The following is an 11,802-nucleotide window of genomic DNA, read 5'->3' as shown; positions in this document are numbered from 1 at the left end:
TTTGTTGGTAGATCACTCGCTTCACAAGCAAACGGAAGCAATAATGATCCTAGTAGCAGTCAATTTTTAATCAGAATAGATCACATTATAAAAAAAGCAACGTATCGGCTTATCCAGCCAGACCTGCCAACCTTTCACATTCCAAAAGTGGATTCTGAACGCCAGAAAATAGGAATTTGAGACCAAAAAAATAGGAATTTCTTAACAATGGATAATTCGGTATCGAAATGACCAAACACGTAAAGACAGTATTCTGGCACAGCTGGCAAAACTACATAATATTATCTCATGTGTTAGGTACTGGAACCGGGAAGGGGGAAGGGAGTGTAATTAACTTTCCTACTTTGCTTCCTTTTGACTATCATTTTAAAAAATCACTTTTAAACACACCCCTCCCCCCTCTTCCTTCTTTTTTATTCTTACCATTATCATCATTTTTGAAAATCGGAATTTTAGAGACAATGGCAGAATTGTGGAAAAGGGAATGATTCCGCCAAAAGTGGAAGGCTTGACAGGTCTGGTATGCTTGTCTACAAGGTAATAAATAAGCCTGGATGAGCCGTGTGTCGACCAAATGTTTTAAACTAAATGTCTAGAGAAGGCGATAGTTTATGGTTTACCGTTACAATAAGAAAAATAAAACAACAATATGATCACTATGCTTTGAGGTTCATTTTCTGGCAATTTCCAAAATCTGATGTAATGTTATGTTTGTAGAGGTGATGGTGGTAGTTATGATGATAATGATGATGATGGTGATGCTGGATAAATGGAATTGATCCGTAACATCTAGGCCATGAGATACCGTGCTATTGCCATGGATGATTAAAATCGTTGCCCGAGTCTTTCTTATTATATTTCTTTGTTTACAAACAAAGGGCGGATAAGCCCTGCCTCATCATCATCAAACTCCTGATTACTCCTAAAACGCAGATTGGAGAGAAAAGGATTCGGTGAAAATGAATAGATAGTATGCGTTTGACTTAGAATCTCACAACATTGCCATCCGGAAGTATAACGGACCAACACACAAAGCTATGTGTAATCTTGAAGTTTATAGTCTGGTTTATACAGTTTTGTGAGAATTACTCATAATCGCGGATGGCAAAAAAAGATAACAAAGACCTGAGTGACGTCTTCTTCATAATATCTATAGGGAGTGGAGTAAAGGCATGTGTGTAGTTTTGAGTTCAGATATTATTATGTTCAGATGCGGCACTACTGCACTGCGGCTGACGCCTAGTTTATTCCAACATGCCCTTGGAATAGACCCTAGAGGCACATTTTTACGATTGGATGAATAAAGGGGATTTTATTTTTATTAATTAAAAAAAAAAATCCTTTGCATATCAGGAATTGGGACCAGGTATTTGAGAAATACGTTTGTCACCGATTGCGTCCCTTAGTTGTGTCCAACAGTTTGAACACTATAATAAAATGGATAATTGTTTTGTAAAGGGCTTTCAAAAGGCTTGATGATGGTTTATGCGGGTGAACTTATAGAATACAATAAGACACAAATAGGAGATGTTATCAGCCAAACATGAGCGAGACCGTGTAATTATTACTCAAGTCACTGATCAAGGGACTGAAGCAAGTTGCAAACGCGTTCACTCAGCAGACCTTTTGAGTCTCAATTAAAGCTCATAGACATTTTATGAGATGATCACACCAAACTATTTAAATGAATTTGTTAACATAACACAAACATCAGCACGGCGACATTTGTTTGTTCTTGTGAGCATTTACTTAATTAATCAATTTATTTATTAACTCCAATTTTCTCTACCAAATATGTTCAGTCGATTTATACTTGAAATACGTGAGCTTTTATAAAGTGCAATATCAACTTAATGTGCTCAAAGCGCTTTACAAAGGGTTCCTGACCAACAGCAGCACGTAACATGTAGAACGATAGGCGATATTACATTTTTTTCCGACAGAAACAACGCTGTTGACGGCCAGGTACTCATTTTACACCTGAGTACGGTGAGAGAATATTAGTAAATAATCTTTCTCAATGACTCAACTATGCGCCGAGCGAGGCTCGAACCCAGGACCTTCCGATCCGAAAGCGAGTGCCATACTACAAGACCACATAGCCTGATTCAATGTAAACTTAGATTTGATTAAACTTCTGACCACAGGGAACGGACTTTGCCCTCCAAAAATCTGATTATCTATTCAAACTTTGTGTTCACTATTCTAGGAAAGAAGTTTCCATTTCATTACACTTTTTTTGTGCTCTCTTTTCGGTTGGATGTGTAGGTTGGGGGGGGGGGGGGGGGGGTTATTCACGACAATTTCTTTCCCCATATTGAATTAATCTGTCCTCTCCATGCTTCTATCGTTTTATTAGAGTGACCATGAGGTTTTCTCACCACACCAAATTATATTATTGTTATCATTTATGTGAAATGAATATTTTTTTGCCTTTGCGTTAATGAATGTGTGTGCGTGTGCGCGCGCGCGTGTGTGTGTGTGTGTGTGCGTGGGGGGATGTGTGTGTGTGTGTGTGTGAGGTGTGTGATGTTGTGGTGCCCAATCTTGTCGGCGTTGATTAAATTGTGATTATATTATTTTGGTATTATTATGATATAGGGCTGTGCTGCTGAGCACTGACAAAACTCACTTTTCACATTTTTTTATCCAGAAAACGTGTATTTTACACATCGATAGATTAGGATGAACCCCACTTGTTATGCAATCTTGAGACTTAAAAAAAGCTGTAGCTGAATTAATCTCGGGTTTCTGATTTATTTGACAAGATTAGGACCGTGTACAAACTCTTTGGCTTGGCTGTTCTGTTCATTCACAGCAACTTCAAGACACACAAAGTAGGTCTTTGACTTCTCTCCCTTAATTTTTCTAATTCAGCTTGTCCATTTCATTAATTGTCAGAAACAGAAAATAGAACCGCAAATAACCCAACAAAACAAAGCAGATCATTGGATTTCATACCAAATCTCTGCCAACCAAAATCGTGCAATGATCCAACCATCCCCGAATGTCCTAAATCGAGTTTGAAGTCAAAATGATCAGTGTTCCGAAATTTATTTATTGTATTTCATTCATTCATTCATTCATTCATTCATTCATTCATTCATTCATTCATTCATTCATTCATTCATTCATTCATATATTTATTCATTCATTTATTTATTTATTTGTTTATTTATTTGTTTGTTTATTGGGGTTTTAGAGATAAAACTCACTCTGCTCTCGGAAGGCATTAGGTTATAATAATTCGAATTTTATAAGTTGAGATTAAAATTCTATTTGAAGCATCAGGTTCTATCTGGCATAATAAAATCCAGGTTTTTTTTTTTTTTTTCTTTTTTTTTGGGGGGGGGGGGGGGGTTAAACAAATATGTTTCCAGTTTCCCAGCCCATAAAACACACTTTTTCAAACTCTGGTTAGAAAGCTTTAACTTTAAATATCGAACGATTAAAATGACCTCGTACTTGAACGCATGGTCAGAAATATTTTTTCACTGCACCGGCCTGAGCTGATCGGTCCTTTGCTTTTCAGGTGTTTGTTCTACAAACTCGGTTATTTATGTAGAACTTAGAAAATAATTAATTTAGAGCCTTTCAACTCAAAACGTTTCTCTACTTTTTTTTCGATTCCTTGGATATCTTTGGGTTTTCGTTTTTGGGTAAGGCGCTTAACACATATAACCCCACTTGATTCAGGTGTGGATGAGTATATCTGACTTTAGGCCATGTCAGATATTGTAAAAAAAAAAGGACGCCTGAAATGTTCAATTTCATTTGGTGATCGTCCGGTTAACGAAAGCTACGGTCTAAAAGGACTCATAGTGGACACGTTGTGTTAGATTTGGAGATAGATAATAATAGGTGATGTCTTGTGAGTTGACAACCAGTGGACTTTAATCACGGTTCCCTTTCCACCAAGAAAGCATCTGATGTGATTTGCTTTGATACAATCACGCTGTCCAGAGATCTTCACTCCCCGGCACGTCCATTTGATTAAGTCTCATTAACGGTTTTATGAAACGATGTTGTCCTTTCTTCTTTGCCTACCTTGCTACCGACCTGTTCAGAAATTGACCTTGGATCCGGAGAAAATAAGGGCATACGAGGTAGCGAGCGAAAATGGCCGAGTGGATTATAGATTACATTGGAACGTGGGCGACCCGGTTTCGAGTCCTGTTTTTAAAAAAAAATATTTATTTATTTTTACTGTGACTTACTTACTTACTTACTTATCCGAACCAGCGACCACCTGAGCTCTAGCCCTTCGGTCTTGTGCCATGACGTAGAAGTTAGATGTTCTTTGTAGTTGTTCCAGCTGACTATAAAGTGTGATTTTTACTGTGACGTTCGTCATCTTTTAGGACTGTTGAGCTGAACATTGCACCATGCTTAATGAGTTTCATAATGTGACTTTTATATTTTCATTGCTGGTCGCAAGGAATCAGCTTTCACGCTCACTCAGTAATGTGTGCATGTTATTGGGCAACTTTTTTTTTTGTTTTTTTTTTTTTTTTTGATACCACGAATCTCTCTCTTATTACAATCACCAGTCATTTGTGACCTATCATGCCACACGGTATTATGCCAAGGTGAACCTGATTCCAACAATTGAATTTTAATCTCAACTTATAAAATATGACATTGAATAATGCCCTATTCGAAAGAAGTCAAATTTGTTCCTGCAGATTAAACCACCTACATATTAAGCCAAAAAAACAAAATTCCCCAAAATACCCCAGAAATGAATCCAGAAATTAAAAGTTCTTAATTCTGCCCATTTTTACTCAATTTTCTTAACCCAGTCCATCTCAATAAATTACCCGGTTGACACGATGGATCACCTTTATCATATATACTCATCTACACCCGAGTCGAATCTTTGAAAGTTTATGTCTTTCTTCAAAATTGAGCTTTATATTGCGCAATATCCACTAAATGTGCTCAAAGCGCTTTACAAGGGGTCCCTGGTCAACAGCAACATTTAACATGTAGGACGGGACATGACGCCTGTTAGGCGATATTACAATTTTTACAAAGACAACGCTGTTAACGGCCCGGTACTCATTTTACACCTGAGTACAGCGAGAGAATGTGAGTAAAGAGCCTTTTCCAAGGACTCAACTATGCGCCGAGCGCGAGGCTCGAACCCAGGATCTTCCGATCCGAAAGCGAGTGTCATACCACTAGACCACATAGCCGCACTTTATCTACCCCCCCCCCCCCCCCCCCCCCCCCCACATACACACTCGTTATTTCGCCATTTCTCGTTGTTTGCTTGTAATCACGTTGTAAATAAAGCTGTATATATATGCATTGTTATTTTTTGTCCATGTTATCACATTATAAGAATCCCATAACGACATGCCCATTCATTAACATTCACAAAAAGACAACGGGAAGTCCTGCCGTACTCCGGAAAAAACAAAACGACATATATATTTGAAAATTTGGCCAGAAAAGCCGCGAAGTCCCGGGTTTGAGAGTTTTTGCCAAGATGAGGGTCATTTAAATCGATCAATATTAATTTGAAGAACGAGTTTTATGGCCAAATTTTTAAATATTTTTTTTTCCAGAGTACGGCAAAAGTTGTCATTGCTGTTTAAATCAAGTCAATGAACAGACGAAGAGGAAGAGTCGTAAAATACGAGTTGACCTGTCGAGAATCGGAATAATATATTTATTTTTTAAAAAGGTTATCTTGGTTTGTTTGGTTGTCGGTTCGGTTCGCTTTACAGAATTTATTCAATTCGAATACTGGTCGTTGTAAAAGCACGTAAATTGAAAATTGGCGTTATTGAAGCGGGTAATACCCCCACCCACCCCCCCCCCCCCCAACTACAGGTTACAGAGCGCGACGGGAAGTCGAACCTACATGTTACGAAGCATAGGCCACACCGCTGTGCCACGCTACCTCCTATTCTACATTTATGTTTATGTTTAATTATGATTGATTGGAGACAATGCTCTCTAGATTGCTATGATTGGAGAGAATGAACATAATATCTCAAAGAGAAACCTCCTCCTCCCCCCCCCCCCTCTCCCCCCTCCCCCCCCCCCCCCCCAACTAAAATTTCATATTGCTAGTAATTTTAACTTCATAATATTTTTTTTGGGCATCAGGTTCATATATATATATATATATGAGAGAAAGAGAGAGAGAGAGAGAGAGAGAGAGAGTGTGTGTGTGTGTGTGTGTGTGTGAGAGAGAGAGAGAGAGAGAGAGAGAGAGAGAGAGAGAGAGAGAGAGAAGGAAATAGTTTAAAATCAATTGTCCCCCACAACCCTCTACGTTTATGAAACGAAACTTACTTTCCCCCAGGAAGATTTTTTCTTCTTTCTAAAATGATATATAAATAGGATTCAACAGTCGTAACGTCACTTCCTTCCTAATGACATATGGTAACTTAGTAACACTGGCTCTAAACTATTGGAACAATGGCGGACGCCCGTTCGAAATATTTCTCAGGCTAGTATAAAAACGCTTCCAAAGGAAAAACACACACATAAATTTGACTTTTACACATTCTGATCAAAAGGCATATGAAAAGGGAATGAAAAGTTCTAGCCAGCATGAAGAATAAAAAGTAATGATTTTCTTTGTTTAGAACCAAGATGGCCGCCGTTGCCTGGCGGCGTGACATCAGACTACTGAATCCTATTGAGCTTAAAATTAAGATTTAGGCTTTTATATTCTTTCTCGACATTGTGTGATGATTGAGTCTCATGTTAACAGGCTAGTAGTTGTAAAAAGTGTATGACGTGTGAGAATATTTGACCTACTAGCTAAACTCGGAAGTGCAACCCCTATCCCCCTCCCCCCACACACCCGAATTTATTTTGTTTGGTTCAATCCAATTACTATTGTGCGGCTATGTGGTCTAGTGGTATGACACTCGCTTTCGGATCGGAAGGTCCTGGGTTCGAACCTCGCGCTCGGCGCATAGTTGAGTCCTTGGAAAAGGCTCTTTACTCACATTCTCTCACCGTACTCAGGTGTAAAACGAGTACCTGACCATTAACAGCGTTGTCTTTGTCCGAAAAATTGTAATATCGCCTAACAGGCGTCATGTCCCGTCCTACATGTTAAATGTTGCTGTTGACCAGGGACCCCTTGTAAAGCGATTTGAGCACATTTCGTGGATATTGCGCTATATAAAGCTCAATTTAGCAATTTACTATTAATTATCTTCTTACGATATTTATAGCCTTTTGGTAAAGTTACTCGTAAGGTAAGGTCGTTGCCGGAATGATTCGGTTTTATCTTTTACTACTATCGTCAGAATGTATCAGACTCGTCAAACGTTCTTTTTTCAATTATGTGGAGAATTCGTCCGGGGATGTCCTAGTGTCATGCTTTGTTTCACACACACACACACACACACATACACATGTACACACACTTTCAATCAGCGGAATTCAATTTGTGCTATGCTTACTACTTGCTACTCTTGAAGAAGCGTATTGAATACACAACTTCAGTAGAAGATCCTAGTTTGTGTGGATGTTTGTGTTGTATGTCTGTGTGTGTGTGTGTGTGTGTGTGTTTGTGTGTGTGTGTCTGTGTGTGGGTGCGTGGGTGAGTGTGTAGGTGTGGGTGTGGGTGGATGGATGTGTAGGATGGATATATAAAGCTTTTGAGCAATGTTGAGACCATGAAAGATATATTCTTAACTATCAGGAAGATACCGTCGCATAATTATTTTCTTTTCTCTTTCTTTCTATCTAGATAGTTGGTGTTTATGGTATTATTGATGATAATCGAAATAATAGCAATAATACTGTCACTCATTTATACCGCACATATTCCATTTATTATCTTCATCATCATCATCATCATCATCATCATCATCATCATCATCATCATCATCATCATCATCATCATCATCATCTTCATCACCATCATCATCATTATCATTATTATTATTATTATTATTATTATTATTATTATTATTATTATTGTTATTATTATTATAATTATTATTATTATTGTTATTATTATTATTATTATTATTATTATTATTATTATTATTATTATTATTATTATTATTATTATTATTTTGATGATGATGATGATGACGATTATTATTATTATTATTATTATTATTATTATTATTATTATTATTATTATTATTATTATTATTATTATTATTATTATTATTTTTTATTATTATTAAAATTATTATTATTATTATTATTATTATTATTATTATTATTATTATTATTATTATTATTATTATTGTTATTATTATTATTATTATTATTATTATTATTATATATTATTATTATTATTATTATTATTATTAATAACATTATCATCGTCGTCGTCATTTATTTACTATTTTTAAAAGACTGTGTCGTTCAGGACTGTTCGAATTGATGCCGGCGGAAATGGAGAGACAGCTCAAAGAATTATTTCGGTATCTCGTTCCAGGCTCTTATTCTGTCCCCTATCCATCATTCTTGGCTGTGGTGTCTACCTGATATCCTCTCTATCTCGGTTGGTCTCTCTCTCTCTCTCTCTCTCTCTCTCTCTCTCTCTCTCTCTCTCTCTCCTTCTCTCTCTCTCTCTCTCCTTCTCTCTCTCTCTCTCTCTCTCTCTCTCCTTCTCTTTCTCTTTCTCTTTTTCTCTCTCTCTCTCTCTGTGAGTGTGTTTGTGTCTCCCTCTATATTTCTCTCTTTTCTCCTCCTCTCCCCCCCCCCTCTCTCTCTCTCTCTTTCTCTCTCTCTGGGAGTGTGTTTGTGTCTCCCTCTATCTATCTTTCTTCTCTCTCTATCTCTCTCTCTATCTCTCTCTCTCTCTCTCTCTCTCTCCTCTCCTCTCCCCCCTCTCCCCTCTTCTCTCCGCCAGTGTTCTATCCGAAGTGACATATACGGTCAGAATGTTTTAACATATTCTTGATATGAATACGATAGTATGTGTTAGATTTTGTATATCTACAATAATGATTTTTAAAATTAATTTTCAAAGATTGTACCATGTGCACATAGCAGCGCAGGTTAGAGCAGTTTTTGCTTCACTTGCTACTTACTTAATTATCTATACTGCATAATAGATAAATTAGGCTAAGAATGTTTCAAAGAAATTTTAGTGTTGGAATCGTGTTACTATAAATCTCCTTAATAAACTTAAACAAGAAAAGATAACATCAAGGAAATAATGGAAACAAAGAGATAATCCCAAGAACAAACCCCCGCCAAATATGCAGAAACAATAAAGAAAAACAAACAAACAAACAAACAAAAAAAAACAACAAAAAACAAAACAAAACAAAACAAAACAAAAACAAACAATCAAAAACAAGAAAACAAAGCAAAAACAAATGACCAACAAAAACAACAATAACAACAACAACAACAAAAATAAACAAAACAAAACAAAACAAAAACATACATCCAAAAAAAATACTTCGGAGAAAAAAAAAAACTTTACTGTTGTGGACTTGAACCGTAACCTTCTCAAACTTAAATTAACAAAGGCTACGCTTGAAGTCAACCGTTACTCTGGGAATAGTTACTTCTCTCCCCTTTTGATTGATGATATGTTAATTTAGTCAACATTATTCGATATAGTCTAGACTACTATAAATATTATGCAAACATAACGATAAACAGAAGTGGCATAATAAAGTAATTGAATACAATCACAGTAATGTTGTTATGCCTCTTTGTTTACATACTGTTTAGTGTACATGTTGCTGCTCGAAGCTCGAAGAAATAAATAATATTGTGAAGTTGAATGTAAGCTTCAATTTAATTACAAAAACAGATCAAATGAACGTTTCGGGTTTCCCTTTATCAACAAAACAGGATGAATGTTAACTACGCGACTACCACATCATCTCATTCATCTGTGGTGTTTCATTAATTAATTAATAAATAGACAAATAAATAAATGAATGAATGAATAAATGACTGAATTATTGACTGACTCACTGACTGACTGAATGAGTGACTGAATGAATGAATGAGTAAAGGAATGAATGAATGAATAAATAAATAACAGCACTGACATCCCAAATTTAAAACTTCATGGTGGATCATCTAATTAAATCGATATAAAATTATACAAAAATACAAGGTAAAACTTTCCTGTTCCAAATTGAAAAAAAAAGGTGATTCGTTATGGCACGGTGGAATCAATATTTTGATTATAGACGTTGCACTTTGTTGTCAAAATACACGCTCACGTTTCGCTGGCAGGCGTGTTAAAAACTCAAATACTTTCACCATCTTCTCCTATTTCCAGCAATAATATACAGATAATTGAGTTGAGGTGTGGAGTTATTCTAGAACCACGTTTTCCAAGAGTCGTGTCCTATTTGTTTTTTATGTTATAATTAAAATCATGATGTATGATATAGGAGAGAGTTCGTTTATTTAGCTTCGTCTTACGCTGCTACCGTCATCAGATACAAATCAATGGCTGTAAATAGCTGTAAGATTTTATTATGACACGAGGAGAAATAACAGTCGAGGATTGCCTTTCAAAATTGGAAATATTATTATTAATATTATTTATTTATTATTTTTAAATGACACATTTTTCCGAGTTTATTTTCATATGCCAGTCTTGTGTTTCTGGCTGGATAAGTTTCCTCTCCGTCTGATTTTGAAGGACTTGTGGTTGTTTGGAATTATAACTTTTAGTTTAAATATCGGAGTTAATTTTTGGTTGCACTCAGGTGTCATAGTGTAAATGTTGCTGCTCGAAGCTCGAAGACATAAATAATAACGTGAAGTTGAATGCAAGCTTCAATTTAATTACAAAAACAGATCAAATGAACGTTTCGGGTTTCCCCTTTATCAACAAAAAAGGATGATTGAAACACCACAGATGAATGAGATGATGTGGTAGTGGCGTAGTTACGCGTCGTTACGCCACTACCACATCATCTCATTCATCTGTGGTGTTTCAATCATCCTTTTTTGTTGATAAAGGGGAAACCCGAAACGTTCATTTGATCTGTTTTTGTAATTAGATTGAAGCTTACATTCAACTTCACGTTATTATTTATTTCAGGTGTCATAACATATGTGTTGTTTCCTCTAATGGAGGTTGTTCCCACTGCCTGGTGGGCTTGTTATTTTACTCGATCAGAGTCAAATTATGTGATCACCGCCTCAATCTGTTGTAAGGTCGTTGTTAACCAGTCAGTGGAAATCGAATTTATAATTCAAATTATGATATTTCTTTTTGGTCTGAGTTTATTTCCATATGCTAGTCTTGTGTTTCTGGATAAATTTCCTCTCCATCTGATTTGCACGACTTGTGGTTTTTTGGAATTATAACTTTTAGTTATAATATCGCAGTTATTTTCTTGGTTGCAATCAGGTGTCATAACATATGTGTTTACCTTAACCCTCTCCTTACCACCTACAGCAAAATCGTCACATTTCTTACGACACAATAATACATTTTTCTTATTCAGATTTATTTTGTACATCACAAACTTTGAAGAATGATCTTTGTTTGATTAATAAGAACATAAGTTGTTTTATAGAGAGCTTTTTTGGGGGTTTAAAGAATCAATTTTTCTGATGGGTAAGCCTGCTATTTTTGGGGAAATACTGAAAATGATCGGTAAGGAGAGAGTTAATGGAGGTTGTTCCCACTGCCTGGTGGGCTTGTTATTTTACTCGACCAGAGTCAAATGTGATCACAGCCACAATCTGGTGTTAGGTTGTTGTAAATCAGTCAGTGGAAATCGAATTTAAAGTTTAAATTATGATTTTCTTTTTTTTTTTTTTTTTTGGGTCAAAGTAAGCTGTATTACTAAAACATTAAATATGTGTGTGAGTCTG

General features: G+C 36.1%; 1 protein-coding gene across 1 annotated transcript in view; it reads left to right on the top strand.

The window, feature by feature from the left end:
• LOC144975323 (protein MON2 homolog) overlaps window positions 1–11,802 on the top strand; it is a 497,118-nt gene that overhangs the window by 46,242 nt on the left and 439,074 nt on the right. The window lies entirely within an intron of this gene.

This window comes from Berghia stephanieae, chromosome 6 (genome assembly GCF_034508935.2).
Source record: "Berghia stephanieae isolate SIO BIC M18660-M18661 chromosome 6, UCSD_Bste_1.3, whole genome shotgun sequence".
Lineage (NCBI taxonomy): Eukaryota > Metazoa > Mollusca > Gastropoda > Nudibranchia > Aeolidiidae > Berghia > Berghia stephanieae.
This window is presented reverse-complemented; position numbering and strand designations above follow the sequence as displayed.